This window comes from Periplaneta americana, chromosome 4 (genome assembly GCF_040183065.1).
Source record: "Periplaneta americana isolate PAMFEO1 chromosome 4, P.americana_PAMFEO1_priV1, whole genome shotgun sequence".
Lineage (NCBI taxonomy): Eukaryota > Metazoa > Arthropoda > Insecta > Blattodea > Blattidae > Periplaneta > Periplaneta americana.
Genome location: NC_091120.1, coordinates 160,343,981 through 160,363,203, shown reverse-complemented (window position 1 = coordinate 160,363,203; position 19,223 = coordinate 160,343,981). Strand labels below are relative to the sequence as shown.

The following is a 19,223-nucleotide window of genomic DNA, read 5'->3' as shown; positions in this document are numbered from 1 at the left end:
AACAGGTAATTACCCAAAGCGGGAATCGAACCGCGCCCGAACGCACCGCAACTCCGGATCGACAGGCAAGCGTCTAAACTATGTATATAAACTCTGTAAATATATACTGTATGTTAAAAGATGGGTTTTGAGACTAATACGCTAAGTCAAAAAATAAATAACTTATGAATTTCGATATCAATAAATTTATGTCACTGCAATCAATTAATAAACATTGATGCATCTTTTGGAATTTGTGCTTTACTAAGCTATTAAGTTAATAATTTGGTATAACATATTATTACCACAAACCCTTCAGAAAAACGCCAGAGAAACGTGATGTAACTTACAGCCAGATAAATATTGTTTTGTACTTTGAAACCTGTACCTACATTTTGAATTTAATTAAAATTGCAATATTAAGATTCATATTAGTCACTAATTGCATACACGTAGAGGGATAATTTTTATTCCTTTTTTTTAAGACAAAAGTAAGAAGTGCTGTATTATATGATGGAAAAAAAGATGTCCCTCTTTGGTATATCTAAAATCTGGTAACCCTAGTTCCACATCATAGTTACTAACTACCTAGGGTGTTATTCATAGACATTTCGCTAGCCCGTGCTACGAGCGTGCTAAACTTAGCCCCGGCTATCGACTGATTACTTGTACAGGATTCATATCATATCGCTAACACTGGTTTATGAATACGAAAAACATTAGTTCGCTGATGATACAAAATTCAGAGTTAATAAATCTACAATTGAGTGAGTGAGTGAGTGAGTGAGTGAGTGAGTGAGTGAGTGAGTGAGTGAGTGAGTGAGTGAGTGAGTGAGTGAGTGAGTAAGTGATTGAGTAAGACTTACTCCATCACTTCCTCAGCAGCGTCAGAGTTGTAAGCTCCAATACCGGTTGTGGAGCTAGATCGGAGCTTGAACTTGCTTATGTCTGTGGAAACACCGGAGCACGCAACGAGTCTAGTGGAGCGTTCCGCTCCGTTTAGTCCCTGTCTGACATCACTGGAGTAAGTGATAGGCTGAATGAGTAACGCAATGAATGCCACGTTCGCTCATTCCTCGACTGTACCGTTGTTTATGCTTCGCTCATAAAATTATATATTCATTTGACGAGTCCAACTACTCGCGACTTACAATATCAGACACTCCACTGAGCCCACAAAGAAACGCGCTTTAAAATTCCTTAAAGTCAGCCTCATAAGATGAATGAAATAAAACGCGTCTGCGGGCAACAATGTAACAAGTACTGCGTCATCGTTCCGACCTTGTTTAAAGCAGGGAGTTTGTATAACTTAGTTTTATATGTTGTTGTTTATTCAACTGTCCGATGACAGGCCTGAACTCCACAAGTGACACCAAGAAGGCACACTTACGATGCAACTAGGCAGGAGATAATGGGGTAGGGTGGCCAGTTCCTTTCCCCCTCCATTGCATAGCCTACACTACCGACTAGCTACATATTATTACACTAGTCAGACTGCAGATGCATACAAACAATTGTTCTTCCTCTGACACATATCGTCAAGTGAGATGTACTGCCTGATAATATATGTACACTTAGCGGCAAAAAAAATGGGCCGGCCGACAATTTCTAAGTTCCAGAGACATACATTGCGCATGCTCGTCTCGTCAAAGCCGTAGTTCACCAGGTAAAACATAATTAAACCATTTAAATTTGCTGTATTTCGTTTAAGAGTCTAAAATATGTAATAAAATCGAATGGCGGGTTGATTCTAGATACACCAGGGCCCTTGAGGAGTGAAATAATAATAAAATTGATAAATACAAAATCAACCGGAGCGAAGAATATGAACAGGAAAACCACGTATTATGCCGAACCAATATTAACAGTCACAGTAGCGTAAGTCGTTACGGCATTGGTCTATTGAACAAGTTGATAGTAGTAGCTCAAGGTTCGAAATTCCCCTAATCTTCTTTTTTTAATTACAAATTTGCCATCATATGTGTCTCGCAAAGCTATAATTATGTGGCAATATCTTTTAGAATAATAACCCTCCCTCTCTCTTTCAAGCAATACTGCTATCTGTTAATACAACGGAAAACGATATCCAGAAGGAACACTTTTCTTCCAGCAGGATAATCATCCGGTACACACCCCCAACCGGATTCAAAGATGGTTTACGAGGAGGCATGATGTCGACCCAGTCGACTGGCCTCCAAATTCACCAGATATGAATCCGATTCAAAATTTTTGGGCTGGAGTCAAAAGGATCCTACGCTATAATTGGGCAGAACATCCACCCGTTCGGACACCTGAGGAATTGTGGGAAAGAGTTCTAGATGCGTGGGAGGAGATGGCCAAGAATTTAGACCTGTTCCATAATCTTGTGGACTCCATGCCGCGCAGAATGAGGGCAGTTGTTGACATAGGTGGTTTGTGGACGAGATACTAGTCCCCACCACAGGCCTTGTTTTGTTAATACAAAAAATTGTTTGTTTTTTTAATTTAATTATTTATTTGTGTTTGATATGCGTCCGGTTTTTTAAGATGTGAAACAAGTATTTTTGTTTATACAGACCAGGTCTCACCTATTAATAACCCACAATATTTTTACAAGGGAGGCATAACGAAGTTTGTTAACAAATGTCATTTCGCATTTAAACTAATAAATTAAGTAAAAGTTAAAATAAAAAATAATAATAATTTTACCGTACCGGGAGGCGAACTCACAATCTCTGGTACGGATGTCAGACTTCTTACCACTGGGCCACACATTGCTCGTAAGGTTTACTACATTATAGACGGACGACTTTCAATGAAGAGTCACCACAGCAATGCCTTGCAGTGGGGTGCGTTTACACGAGTGAACCGCGCGATAGAACTTAGCATTTCTATCGATCAAGAGTCGGCCCATTCTTTTTGCCGCTAAGTGTACAAATCAGTCAGGATCTCAATCAGAGGATATTATGACGCGTATGAACAGCAAATTAGATGTAGGCTAATAGCACCACGCGACTTCTTTCATTTTGCATACGAACCTTAAAGTACATCAGTGAAGTAAATAACTGACGTCATTACATAGCCAGTGTTCCTTAAACCCGTAGTCGCGTCTAACTAATGTTTTGGTGTCCAAACTTCGTTCCCTAGTTATTACAGAGAATTGGATTCATTTGGAGTCAATCTTAGTGCGTTTTTTGTATACAACCATTGTGAAAGTGTTTGTGAACTTGGTTTCAGGACATTTCGTCCAACTCTTTTCGTTGAATGCAAATTTCGTCCGTCAGTTGCTCTGTTCTTTGGCATTTTCACATCTTCACTTGTGAGATACAATGTACTGACTGCGGGCACTGCGGCTACAGTACTTGTTCTGCTGCGTTGAATTGTGGGAAGCACGTAACTTACTGGAGTCAAGATTGATACAACCATAAGGAAAATTCCTGCATGACGCAATCGAATTGCATAAGCAATCTGCAGTAGGTTCTCGAATATCTAGTCCGGGTCAACTTACTTCATAACCGAAGGGTGAAACCTAACCATTTTTCCCCCCATTACTACATATGCTAGTGGATTGTGGTGATTTTCTAGTTTGCAAGTTGAATTTTCTTTTACCAACTTCGTTTCGAATTTCGATACTGACAAATATTACAAATGATAGTGATTTCGTACCTGTTATGTTGGCAGCTCAGACACAAGTTGTCGGTACTGGAGTTCCCTAGAATTAAAATTGTAATAGATTTCTGAGCCGGTTATTGAACATACTAATAATTAATTAACATCAGTATTAATATTAATACATAATAATTATTTTATGTGTTGTGTTGTGGTTACAATTCAAAACTAGAGTCAGGTAAGTTTAAATAAATATAACATACTTGGGTGTGATAATGCAGGTGGGCAATCGATAGAAATACCATTTCACATTTCAATGAATTTCTTTCGTGTTTAGATTTTTATCACAATGTCAAAAAGAGGAAAAAGCATGACGGCGACTCCACCAAGAAGGCATAAATCTTGCTGCGAGAGTGGGGATAACTTCCCCTACTGGCGCTCCATTCTTTCAGAATTAACCGAAAGAAGATAATGAAGAAGGAATTATGCTCATGGAGACAGCAATTATAACTAGAATAGCAAAATGATTAGGAATAAGTATTCATAAGCATACATTTCATGGTGGGATTCGGTTTTCGGAATTAGTACTAATAATTTCATGTGGTCAAACAAAATACGTTTTTAGGTTAGGTCTCGTCAAACCAACGAATTTCACATTGTCAGACAAAATACCTAACATGTTGGTCCCTTTCTCGTAGGTATAGTTTTCCTACGAAAATATGTTACAAATTATTTAATTATTTAGAATAACTTTCCAACATAATGGTAAAGTACGGTAAGTAAATAAGTAATTCAGTACGCAGGATCGTAATTTTACTTCATATGGTGATATCTGGTAACAGTTGGCAACACTGACAAGACGGCAACATTTGAGAACTGTTCTTACTTGATCCTCACTATAGACTACGACTACACCTTAAAAAAAAGTCCGCTCAAAAAGAGAAAAGGGCAAAAATGCAGCAAAATATAGAACATTGTTTTACTAAAATATGTCCAATAGATAATTAAAAACAGAAAAATGCAAAAATAAAATATAAAACAAAAGTAGGCTATATTGGTTCGTGTTGAAGTGAAACGAGTTTATATTGCATCATACATTGTCTATGATGTCTCAGAAAAAAATATAATATTTCATCAACTTCTGGGCTCTGATAGTCTAATAATTCCGCGTCCCATCTTACACGACCGCTGAGCGCTGATGTTGCTAATGTCATTGTATACAAGACATCGTAGGCAATTACAGAGAGCGGGGCATTGAGGGAATCAAAGCATTGCTAGTTCGCGGAATCAACACCGGCCATTTTACAAGAGATAATAATGATATTAATCATAACAGTGATAATATAATAAGAATGTTAATAGTACAAATTTGCTTTACCACCACTGCGTTGAGAAAGAAGAAATTTTTGGACAGTGGGTGTTGAGGGCCTGGGCTCCAAAAGCAAGAAAGCATTTTTAGTACAATTGAAGATAAATAATTAGCAAACCATTCGTTCGTGACGTCTGATGTGGACTATATGGTGATGATACATTCAGTAATTACTACGTACAGCTGTCAAAAGAAAAAGTGGCCGCTCTCCTGAAACAAAGTTCCCTTCGGGTATCTTCGCTACAATTCGGAGACAGGCGATGTTACATGTTGTTGGACCACGTTGCCTGATATCTACAGTTATAATTGAAGTATACTGTGTGTTATTCGATAGCATAATGGTAGCGTTCAGGCCTCTTATTCATGAGATCCTGCGTTCGACTACAACCTCGTGCTTTTTATGTCCTTTTTTGTTCTGTTTTTGAGAGAGACAAACTAGACATAATGGCTCCTTTCTCTTTTATGATTATTTTAGTAATTAACATCGGGTTCATTAATATATTATGCCATGACTTTATCATTATCATTATGATATTGTGGCTGCAAATTGAAAGAAAAAAGATTTTATTCTCAATAAAATATCTTTCGTGGCATAAACATAACAAATTTACTGGCGTCGGCCTTAAAACATTCAAACAATTAAGCGTTCAAAAAACAAAACAAAAAGCCACAATTCAATATTTAGTCTATCTTCCTCTTATCTCGATCATCTTGCAGTCGAGTGGGCATGGAATTGACTAGTCTTTGCAAATAGCGACTGTTCTTAGACACGATATTCCAGGCATTCTGAACATACACACATAAATGTTCTGTCCATGGTCAGGTCTTTCATTGCAAACCTAGCAATCTCCAATCTTTCCTATTTTCTGCCTTCCTCTTAGTCTCCGCATATGATCCACATATCCTAATGTCGTCTATTATTCTTTTCAACCAGAGACCAAACCAATTCCTTTTTCTCTTTATAATCAGTTTCAGCATCATTCTTTCTTCACTCACTTTTTCAAACACAATTTTATTTCTTATTCTGTCTGTCCACTTCACACGCACCGTTCTTCTCCACATCCACATTTCAAATGCTTCAATTTGTTTCTCTTCATTTCGTCGTAATGTCCATGTTCCTTCCCCATACAATGTCACACTCCACACAAAGCACTTCACTAGTCTCTTACTTAGTTCTTTTTCCAGAGGTCCGCAGAATATCTTTCTTCTTCTATTAAAAGCTTCCTTTGTTCATGTTTGCAGTTTTTCTTGGGAAGGATAGGCCTAAATGCGGTAACATCCCGTTGCCTTCCGCACACCACTATCTCTTTCGCATCTTATTAAATTCCAGGGGGCCCAAGCGTGGAGATGAGGAGAGTGGATTTGACTAATTGGGCCCTCCGGACTTCACCGAAAGTCACGGCAAGGGTTAAATATTAATTCTATCAGGATGTTTGACCCGATCAGAGACCGGGAAATCTCAATTAGCCTTTGCCCCCCCGCATCCTGGACTAGCTTCTACGAATCATCAGAAAATCTTAGAGTGTGATTGGGCCAATTTTTCCGAAAATGTTTCCACACTTTTGCCCTCGTAGCTCAGCGGACGAACGTCGGAATTTAGATGTCAACGTCTCAGGTTCAATTCCTCGTTACTCCTTTTCATTTTATTGTGGTTCAAGATAGTATAATGTAATAAACTAATAATACAAAAAGAAAAACTAATACCAGTATTATGCAACTGGATTTTTCCAAACTGAGACGGTTCCTCGTATAGGATAAGGAGGTTTTGATTAGATTAGTATTTCGTGTTAATATTCTCATATGGATAGTAAGAAGCATGGACGTGTAAGTTACAGAATGTGAGACGGAAGTAACAGGTGGACAGGAAGGCCGAAGGGAAGCCAGGCTGACAGGAAACATGTGTCCAGGCGTGGAGTTGACTGATGAGGGAATGTATGGACTTTGCCTGCGGGTGGTCAGTAAGATGACGCCAAGCCAGGTTCCAAAAGAGATGATCTGGTATATGTCAGAGAATTGTCAGGACGCCGGAAGTAAGGAAATGTTCTAGTTAACGAACAATTTTTGAAGAACGCGTCTTAAGTGACGTAAGTGTAATCATGGCCAATCAGGATTCTTAATAGAGACACGTGATATATAGATAGGAGGGCGAAATTCTATGTTTGGTGGTTGAAAGTAGGGGATAGATTTGGCAGATAGAAAGAAGGCATATACAACGCGTACGGAGAGGTTGCACTCCACATATTCTCGGCAAACCTAACTCGGAAGTATAACAATTTACGGACTTAGAATTTTTTAGTGGGTGTAGTAAGAAGTCGTGTGTTGCATTATTATTATAAGTCTGAATTCTTTCCTCTCATCACGTTATCAACTGTCCGTTATATTACTGGTGTTTTATAGTACAAAAGATATAATTACGTGAACTCAGAAATTAGTATACCAACTTGTGGGAAGTGAGAGCGAGATATTATACACTTGGACGCGCATTTCTGCTAATCTGAAACGAACACTTAATAGTAATAATAAACGTTTTCATAGTTCTTACCAACAACTTCTGGTGTGCGCCTACATCATTACAACCTACGAGCACGTCTCCCAAACCCCATGTCCCGACCGTTTTGCAGCTGACCTGGGAACCTCATACCTCTACCGGAGTAATCTCGAGGAGGCTGGCGCCCAAATTAATCAGTGTACGTAGTTAATTATTGACATCGACGTGCCATCCTCGAGATACTTTCCGCATATTTCGGAGCTGGCAGCCGAGGGCAAGGAAAGGCGTCGTGGGCAACGACGACGACCAACAACGACGACGACGACTGTTACAAAACCTAATATTAAATTTATGTTATTTATATCGCTAAAGAACGATTACAATATAAATAACTTGAATATTATTTATACAGTATCACTGAAGAACGATAATAGAATATAAGTGATAAATATCGGTTTGTTTAATTAATATATTTCGAAAGAACAATAACAATATAAATAACTTGAATATTGTTTTATAATGCTAATGAAGGAAAACAGAATATAAATGATAACTAGAATATTATTTAAATCGCTAAAGAACGATAACAATATAAAAAACGTGAATATTATTCATATCGGAATTTCACAGATTTATTACAGATGTATTTAAGAAATTGTAGAAGAATAGTAATTAATAACAGTGTCCTGTTTATTCTTCTTGGAGCCAAATTTGTAACTTTTAAAAGTGTAGTTACTATGCTGAAGTGTATGTGTTGTAACGGATGGTTGATTTGTTATGTATGTGAGTCAGTTATGGGATGCTTGATGTCGTCGCAATGTCGTATTTATAGTTTGATTGTGTTTGTGTGACTATTGTGTATTAATTTATGATGTATGGTACGGAAAGCTGCATATTTGTGTTATAGAAGTGTTACGTATGTGTGTTGTTAATGTTTTTGCATTGAAATTGATACCTGATATTTGTTTTGCAATCGCAATGCCTAATTTACGGATTGTTTATGTTTTGTTTACATCGCGTAAGCTAATTTAATTTTCTTTTCCATTTCTCTTTATGCTTATCTTTTTTGTGTATAAAACTATAGCCCTAACATACATATGTAAAATAGGGCTAACCCCCATTGGAGATACAATAATAATTATTATTCATATCGTTATAATACGATAACAGAATACAAATGATGACCTGAATTTTATTCATATCTCTAAAGAACGATAACAAAATATAAATAACTTGATATCCATAAAGAACGATAACTGGATATAAATGATAATTTGAATATCATTTACATCGCTAAAGAACGATTAAAAAATGAAATGAAAACTTGAAGAAGGCCCGAACCCACGACCTTTGAATCATTAAACAAGCACTCCACCACTGGTCTACGAGGCGCAGATATGGAACACTTTCATAGTTCCGGAACTGCTTGTACAAGCACATGCATCGTGTAACATCGCCGCGACCCGAAGTGGACTTCAAAAATATTCGCTGTTCACGAGTGCGGCCACTTTTTTTTTGACAGCTGTACAACAGGTGATTAATTTCGGTTATTCTGTGGAAAGTTCTTACTATTGATAATACGCAAATATTAGAGAAAATATGGTGTCTTCTTTGTTAAATGCTTTCTTTGGAATTACCGATTTGATTTATATTTGATTTGTTAGATGATGTTAAAGTTAAAGAAAAAAACTGACGGAACAATAAATTGAAAACAATAACGGAAATTGAAAATAAATCAGAATATTATTGCAACAGAAATCTTCGTTATGCAAAACGAAGTCTTGTTTTTGAGGTATAAAGACATGTCTTAGACACCGAAAAATGTTGTAATTATGCTTTGATAAGAGTATAAAACTTCTTTACTATTTTCAAAGTCTGTAAATTAGACAACATTATTGCCATGGACTACATTTTATGTTAACTCTACAATTTTTTTGAGCAGAATAATCATTTGTGGGAGACAGCCACTGTGCCACGGTTTAAGGTTTAACTTGTTCTCAGTGCGATTGAAAACATTGGATTCCTAAATTTTTAATTCAGATCTGATGAATTAAACTTGTCACAGGCAACTTAAAATTAAGTTAAATTAAGCATTATAGATACATATAAAATACCAGGGTAGAAATTACGAGTTGTAGAGATAAATATACCCCCAGGTTAGCTAATAAATTCATTACTGTATTTACTTAAGACGCGCTCTTGAACACAACGTCTGCTGCTTTTCACCTCACTCTACGGATTACAGAGATCAAGTGACTATGTACTCGTACTGTATATTCAATTGGATCACAAGAGTTTACAACCACCTAGGTACTAGTGCCTGTACTTGCGAATCGAATGTAAACAACAGTAAAGTACAAAGGTATTTAGAGAAGATTACATCTTAATATGGAATAATAAATTTAAAACAATAACAAATGTAAAATAAATCAGAATATTACTACGACGGAAATCTTCGTTGTGTAAAATGGATGTACAATTCAGTCTTGTTTTTAAGGTATAAAGACAGGTCTTAGACACCGAAAAAAATGTTGTAATTATGCTTTAATATGAGTAGAAAACTTCATTATTATTTTCACAAATGCGATTGAAAACAGATTCCTAAATTTTTAATTCAGATCTGTTGACAAACTTGTCACAGGCAACTTAAAATTAAGTTAAATTAAGCATTACAGATACATCTAAAATACCAGGGTGGAAATTATGAGTTCTAGAGATAAATATACCCCAGGTCAGCTTCTAAATTCGTTACTGTACTTACTTAAGACGCGCTCTTGAACACAACGTCTGCTGCTTTCCACCTCACTCTACGGATTACAGAGACAAAGTGACTATGTACTGTATATTCAATTGGATCGCAGGAATTTACAACCCGCTAGCGTCCGTTGAATAGTTACTAGTGCCTGTACATGCAAATCAAATGGAAACAATATTAAAGTACAAAGGCGTTCAGAGAAGATTACATTTTAATATGGCGATAATGTAGCAATAGTAGAAAGTGGACTGAAAGGAGCACCAAAGTATTGTAAGCAAATTTTCAATTAGTTCACTACCACAAATTTTTCTTTAGAGAATGAATGTAAATTCTCTTACTAACAAGCTATACTGATCTTAAAAAAATAATAAGGGTAATAATAAACACAATTAACTTAATAAAAATAATAATTATGACATTCATTCATTTAATGTTTTACGCAAGGGCAGGTCTTTCATTGCAAACCCAGCTTTCTCCAATCTTTCCTATTTTCTGCCTTCCTCTTTGTTTCCTCATATAATCCACATATCTTAATGTCGTCTATCATCTGATATCTCCTTCTACCCCGACAAGTGACCCAACCAATATTCCTTTTCCTCTTCCTGATCAGATTCAGCATCATTCCTTCTTCACACACTCTTTCCAACACAGCTTCATTTCTTATTCTGTCTGTCCACTTCACACGTTCCATTCTTCTCCATATCCACATTTCAAATGCTTCTAGTCGCTTCTCTTCACTTCGTCGTCATGTCCATGTTTCTGCCCCATACAGTTCCACACTCCATACAAAACACTTCACTAATCTCTTCCTTGACAACAACAATAACAATAATAATAACAATAATAATAATAATAATAATAATAATAATAATAATAATGGTTATAATGATCATAACACATGTGATAATATAATGTTTCTAATAAGAAGAACAATGGTTATTTTAATCATATGAATAATGATAATAATAATAGTAACTGTAATATTGATAGAAATAATAACAATGAAAACAATTATGATAATGATAATTATGGTAACTTTTATAATGGTAATGATGCTAATAATTTTACATTATTAAACTACACGGACTATTGGGAGATAAATTACAGAATAGGTCATGATGGAACTCTGGAACTATCCAAGTTTACAGACGAAGTCTGTTCAAATCATGTCTACCACATAACATCCAAATCAACGGTGACCAAAACTCGAGCTGCAGTGATTACATGCGACAGACAGTCTATGAAGTAAGGAGACTGAGGAAAGTTAGTTGGCATGAAAACTACAACCAGTGGCGGTTCCTGTACTAACATCTTGATCAACCCGCGGATAAAAATCTCAAGCTTTGCTGTATCAGTAATGTCACTGCTGTCATCAAGAGCCAGTGAATAATATACGATTTTTCTTGCTTCTTTTTTCAACCTTCCTCTTGAATATAATCAGGAATTTTCTAAATTCTTCTCTCGATACCTGGTCGAGAAATTCGTAGTTTTTAAAAATTAAAAACTTCTTATGGACAAGTTATTTAAGCTATTTTAATCATTACTCTTTCGAGAAATTCTGTTATATTAAATGCCTTTAGATGACGAGATATTCCAAACCCCATTAGGTAGCTGACTTCCTTACATTTATTTATCTCATCTTTCTCTATGATTGAAGACATGTAAATTCCTGGCGTTTAACAGTTCGTTGGCACATAATAATGAATCAGTTTTTCTACAATATTATTATTATTATTATTAAATGAATAACTAATAAATAGTCACCCTCATCTAAAGATTAATAAGATTAAAACTGAGATAAAACCTAATAATTTTCTCCTTCTAGGGAGAAGATCTAAAAATATCAATATTCATGCACGTACAGAAGAATTATAGAAACACATACTTAGTGATCAGTAATAATAATAATAATAATAATAATAATAATAATAATAATAATAATAATAATAATAATACATTCTTCAGCGTGGCAATTAATGTTTCTATACACTCCAAAAAAAGTTATCCTTGTTGTTCTTTATGAAACCACCTCTTCCTGCTTGCAGAGACAGAGTTTGTAGAGCAACATGATACCGCCACTGCTTGACTTCAGTACGTGAATGAAACACACAGCAATGTACAGGAAACTCCTCGTATCCGTTTGAATGTCTGTGATTACACGATGTAATCACGACACCCGCTTTGGTCACCGCTAGTCTTAATAGATTCCTCATGTAGTCCTTGCTCTGTGGTGGCCGAGTTGTCAGACATTCGGCATATTACGTAGGAGCCCGAGTTCGAGTCCCGGTCTAGCCTGGAAGTCTTCAAGTAAAAAATCCATACTGATACTTGTGACAGACAAGATTTTCCGTCGTTCTCCTGTTTCCCCGATATATGTATAGGAATTTACTCGGATATTACGCCTATTCGCCACCTCTCCAAATCGTTCTCATTCCATAACATTCTCCGACTGCCAGCTGACGACGAACGAAGGGGGCGTGTGGGTTTGTCTACACGTAACTTGGGTACACAGAGAACTTTTAACATATTCGTATGTTTTTCATATAATTTTGTTTCAAGTGCCCGATTCGTAGCCTGCCTAAATAAGTTTCACTTCACAAAGAATTAATAATTTAGGATACATTCCCTCCTTTCCTAAGTAAAATGGATGCTTGCATGAACTCCACAAAAAAAAGATAAGTCATTCATTGTTTCCTACCAAAGGACAGGTATTTCACTGCAAACCCAGCATTCTCCAATCTTCCCTATATTCCGCTTTCCTTTTAGTCTCCGCATACGATCCATATATCTCAGTGTTGTTATCATCTGCTATCTTCTTCTGCCCCGAACTTTTCTCCCGTTCACCATTCTTCCTTCCAGTGCACCTTTCAGTAAGCAGTTTCTTCTTCGCTAGTGATCCAGTGACCTCTTTTCTCTTTCTCTTCAGCTTCAGCATTATTCTTTCTTCGCCCACTCTTTCCAACAGAGCTTCATTTTTTATTGTCTGTCCATTTCACACGCTCCATTCTTCTACATATCCACAATTCACATGCTTCTAGTCGTAATGTCCACGTTTCTACACCATACAATGCCACACTCCACATAAAGCACTTCACTAGTCTCTTCCTCAGTTCTATTTTCAGGGGTCCGCAGAAGATGTTTCTTATGCTATTACGAGCTCCTTTTCCATGCTATTCTTCTTTTGACTTCCTAGCAGCAGCTCATGTAAATACTTTCAGTAGATATGTAGTTAAGATAAAATTGAAAATAATTTTACCCAATTAAATAGCATTTTAAAATATCTCAATCACAAATTAATTTTAAACCAATATTTGTTTATTTAATTAAAAATTGAAAATACGAATTAAAATATCTTCTAAGTATTTTATAATGTACGAATCTATGACCCTTTTCAGGTGAATTTCATTGCATATTAGCTGTCGCGTTAACAAGGCATTATAGAACACTTAACTTACAAGAAATTGCAATTCAATTCAAATACAGTCTGGTATACACAAACATTGATTGGCAGTGTAGTACAGTAATAATGTAATAATAATTAGATCTTGAGATATTTTAAAGTATTATTTAAGTGTGTAACAACATGTTAAATTCTGTCTTACATTACTACCTGGAGATGCCATAAATGGCGAAAAAAAATCGTCATTATAATGTAAATTATGAAATGACAATTTATACATTATTGGACTGCAATAAATAAGTACGTAAGTGTAAATAAAAATTAATTCCAGCTTGATAACCACAAGACCGCCGAGGATACCATTATAGCCTTCCGTGTTCTAATTTTTTACTGTCCATGTAGGCTTACACACTGAACTGAAAGCTGCAATCTTATCAATCAGAATATCTATTTCTGTGTACATTCGACCTGATGATGTGAAATATCCTAAGGAATCTTGAGACATTGACAAAATTATATACCGCAAGGCTTGCTTCATTTCCGAAAATCGGATATAAAATACGATAAGAATTGCAGGAATCGTAAAGACTGTGTTGTTTGAATCACACTGTACCTGGAAGGTCTGTGTAAGCATTACGGTGTATTCAGAAGTTACCTGCAAACTTTCTCGTCGTAGTTAATGCCTCTTAAGATTATTGTACTATTCGTATTTATGAGGTCGGCACTGAACTTGCAGCAAGCGAGTCTTCCAAGCTACGAAACAATGCCGTCATAATTGTCGCTTCAAGAGAGAAAAACGACCTCAAATCACGGATACACTTAAGAGTAAGCGAAGGAATAAATCCTTGTGAATCCGTTTGATTTAGAAGTATTATTATTATTATTATTATTATTATTATTATCATCATCGTTAGTAATAATAATAATAATAATAATAATAATAATAATAAACCAACTAGCAATTTAAAAAAAAAAAAAGAAATATTTTCACAAATCTCTTGATTGCAGGCTAATTTAATTCGGAAAAAATCAAGAATGAGATATCTGAATTTTGCTGCTATTTATAAGCCAAAAATTTGTTTATTGCATAAAATTATTTTTTTTTATTTTGCTTTGAAATATTAATTAAACTGCTGGTCTCTTATCAAAAATCGGTTAGCCTTTTTTGGTATTATTTGTGCTATTTTTGTAATAGTATGAATGTTATTATACTTCTTGCATAAAATGTTTTATAAAAAAGAAACATTTATTTCAATAACCAATATCTCGAAACAGGTTTTTGGCGCTTGGTCTATTATTGCGTAACTCCGTCCAATTGATCCGTATATTCGTGATTTTTGTGCACGTTTTATAGTATCCCTTACGTATAAAATAAAATTCATAAATCATTCAGTAGTTGCGTAACCCGCGAGATTTGCTAGTGCAGAACACATTTTGAGAAATGCTGACATAAGCAATATGAACAACTATACTATCGTTAAATTGTTAATAATAACTGTAACAATACATACGAAAAAAAAAAAAAAAAAAAAAAAACTTGCTTTGTAATTAAAAATGCCGAAGCCATATTTACGTCAAGAAATCTAGAAACATACAAATAGCCTACTATAACTTTTCAACATCACGAAAATTTTCGGATGTTCCCCTTAATCACATACAAAACTAAAATGTGACTCCCATTGTATGAAGGACAAGCTAGGTTTGTACAATGCAGGCACTGGATCGACGCCCGCGCAGGGGCACCTCGTTTCTTCCTCATCCTACGTGCAATAAACACTGATTACCCGTCGTCACGCTCCATTAGGGCTCAAATGAACTGACCATAACGGCCCGCGCGCACCGGCAACTGAAAAACAAGTCATTGCCGGGAAGATAACAGTGCGCCATTACGAAACCAGCCAGCTGGAATAGCCCAAAACTTGTAATTGTTGCTCAATAGTCTTTCAAGAGAGTTGAATGCGGTGATGACTCCATCTCCCGTAAGGTCATTTCCTTTGTTTGGTCCTTTCATCTTTCGTTTTATTGCGAGCGGAAATCTGTACTTAAAGCACATGACCTGGTAAAGTGTATCCATTTATCCATTTTGTAATAGCAACTGTACACTACGTTTAGATCTCGGATATAAATTCTGCATACTGTCTCTCTGTTAAAATATCTGTAGGCAGTAATGTAACTTGTTTTGTGCGAGATCGTGCGTATTTGCTTGTTTTCCGCATAGAACCAATACGCGGTAAGTGTGAAATACCACATTCAGTATTCCCAACGTAACACATGTAACAATTTCCCTCTTCTTATCGCTTAAGCGCGACATTCATTTTACTGCTTTAGGCTTTTAACGTATTATTTTTAAAGGCGTTTAACATAGTAATAATTATAAATTGGAAACTTACCACTGCAATTTCACCTAAATTGCAATGTTAATTATTGTTTTTAAATATTTGCAAAAATTAAGTAAAGTCTACTACTCCACGAAACTTATTGCATTCCTGATGCAAGTAACATTAAGGAAGCCGTGAAAAAATCAACGAGATTCCAGATGCCGATGTTATTACTGCAATATGTTATATAAATAATATTGTTAAAATATTAAAATGAAAAATAAATCATTACATAACCTTACCGTTTGTTTTAAGTTCGCATTTATAGACTGGGGGAAAAAAGAGACAGACGTATATCACGGCCTGCTGCAGTATAGATATTTTTGTTTTCTAAAGTTGCCGTCATTAAACAGAAACCAACATGGAGATTTCATTGCAACTAATTAGAAATTCGTCTTTCAGGTACGTAATAAACGATCTTCGCACAAAATAATGCACGATACACGAGCGGTATGTTTGTTTTCATGTTCTCGGAAATTAAAAAAGCTCAACTACGTTTCGCTTTTTCAATCTTTTCCTCGAACATGAAAACGTCAATATACCGCTCTTGTAACGTATATTACTATTACTGGTATTTACAACTCGAGGGTGCATTACATAGGCGGAGAGAGAACCGTTTCCTTGGGGGAGGGGGTAATGCAAAACCATAGAATCCCCATATAACGGGGTATGGGGGAAATCATTTACCTCCTCCCCCCGTTATAGCTTGACCGTGGTACAGTATATCGGAATATGATTATTTAATAAAGGTATTGTCGAGGACATGTTTCTTCAGTGTTACATCCACATCCGCGATGTTTCGGACCGAGTTGTATAGGGCTTGACCTGTAGGTCTACTACAAATTATAATAGGGCATAACTTAAAACAATCTCAGTCTTTTTCTCTCTCGTGCAGAAACACAAGCATACCTACATCAATAAAACTACGTAACAGTACTACAGAAATTTTTTTATATGAAGTTTACCTTCCTGGAGGTATCATACGAAATGTAAACTCTACGGCCCAATTGTATAAAACTCCCTGATTAAAGATCAACTTTGATCGAAGATCGAAAAGTGAACCGAGTTCAGACACTTCTTCTATTGTATGAAACTTTTCTGCGATCAAATTACCTAGTTTCAAATGCAATCTAAGTTCACGTGAAAAGGATTTGGCAACATCGCATGAACAGGTGAAATACGTGATATAGGTTTGTTCAGTGTTGCCAATCTAGCGACTTTAACTCATTTTCAATAACAATTTCTTTTAACTTTTGTATGGCTTACATAGGGGTTTAGCGAACTTTTCAGCACCCCATAGTGACGAAATTTAATCTTTCTTTGTTGATAATGAGAAATCTAGCGACTTTACAACTACTTTTCGGCGACTTTCCGTACACACTGTTGGAGACACTGGTTTATTTGTGTAATGTAAATAATGGCGGACAATAAGAAGAAGGTTGACTGTTCTCCAAATTGTTATCATGTTACGGTGTTTGATACTGCTAAACATAGGCTAATAACGCTTTATAAAACGACAAATTGAAAATTTATGAATGTACCTATCACATCCATTAATAATTCATGGTTGTTATAAACATAGTGTAATTATAGGTTATGTTATTTGATACTGCTGAACACGATAGAGCCTTATAAAATATAAGATTGTTTGTGTATTAAGGCAAGAAATTGAAAAAAATATATATGTGTAACTGCCATCTCTATTAATATTAATAACAATGGTTATTCTATTTGCACAGTCTGCCATTCGTATATTTCAAACAGAAAAGAAATAGGCCTAACTGAACTTGGATCATGTAACTTAATCGGAGAAATTTCTTCAGTCAAAGTTGACTTTAGTTTGAGACAAATTAATGTCAGATTAGACTTTATACAACACAAAATTCCAAGTTCAGCTAGAACGAGGATCAATTTAATCTCTGATCTAAGATTAAATGGTTTATACAATGGCCCTACATCATTTTATTTAATCTCGCCTTTAAGTTCACCCATTATACTGCGATCACTTTTATTTTTCTGCATTGTTATTCATATTTCTCCAAGTGGCGGCCTGAACACCTGCAGACTTCTAACACATGAGTACAAGCTGTTAAAAAAATACAGTACTCCCATTCCTCAAATGAGGTTTAGAAATTCTTATACATTCAGAAATTTAAAATAAATATAATATAATATAATATAGTATAATATAATATAATATAATATAATATAATATAATATAATATAATATATTATCACCATTAATTCGAAAATGTTATGTTTTATTTAACGACGCTCGCAACTGCAGAGGTTGTCGCCGGATGTGCCGGAATTTTGTCCCGCAGGAGTTCTTTTACATGCCAGTAAATCTACTGACATAAGCCTGTCTCATTTAAGCACACTTAAATGCCATCGACCTGGCCCGGGATCGAACCCGCAACCTTGGGCATAGAAGGCCAGCGCTATACCAACTCGCCAACCAGGTCGACCCATTAATTCGAGAAAAATTCGTTCCGGCACCGGGAATCGAACCCGGGACCTCTCAGCTCTGCGCGCTGAGCGCTCTTTCCAACTGAGCTATGCCGGGACACGATTCACGGTGCCGGTCGAACTCTTCTCATTGTAATTTTTCTCGATTTAATGGTGATAATACACATTGACTACTTCATAGTAGTCGTGATAATATTGAATGAGGATGGCGAGATCTCATATAATGAATATGTTATGTATAATATAATATAATTTAATGAATAATCTTACTACATAATCACCCGTATCGTAAAATTTTTACAATAATTTCAATTAAAATACATTTAGCTCAACTATGTGAATGCACGTTACATGAAAATAAAAATATGAATTGAATAGCTTATCTCTCTAGATATTCTTCACTTTCATTCTACTGTATTATGGGAAAATGGGTATATATATATATATATATATATATATATATATATATATGTGTGTGTCTGTGTGTATATATATATATATATATATATATATATATATATGAGCAGGGCTAAGAACTGTATGCCGTTACATAGCGCTTCATGCGCCTCTGACTTCAGGTACCGGTACGTAATTGCGTTGGGGTGGGGGATTTCAGTGTGTTTCGTTCAGCAGTGAACTTTAGTTGATCGGTTACATTACGACCGAATACTGAACAGGCAACATTCGACGTCTTGTAAAGAAGAATAACAGCAAGATGCCGAGGACGAAATTTGTGACTTAATTTCAAATGAGGGAATTTGTAATAATGATACACATTTTGAGATAAATAATGCTTG

At 35.7% G+C, this 19,223-nt stretch overlaps 1 protein-coding gene and 1 non-coding gene across 4 annotated transcripts in view; one reads left to right on the top strand and one right to left on the bottom strand.

Moving 5' to 3' along the window:
* The window catches only part of LOC138698374 (glutamate receptor ionotropic, kainate 2), a 546,735-nt gene that overhangs the window by 221,569 nt on the left and 305,943 nt on the right, over nt 1–19,223 (top strand). The window lies entirely within an intron of this gene.
* Nucleotides 18,448–18,524, bottom strand: TRNAC-GCA (transfer RNA cysteine (anticodon GCA)). Its single transcript has one exon. It is a non-coding gene; the product is annotated as a tRNA-Cys (tRNA).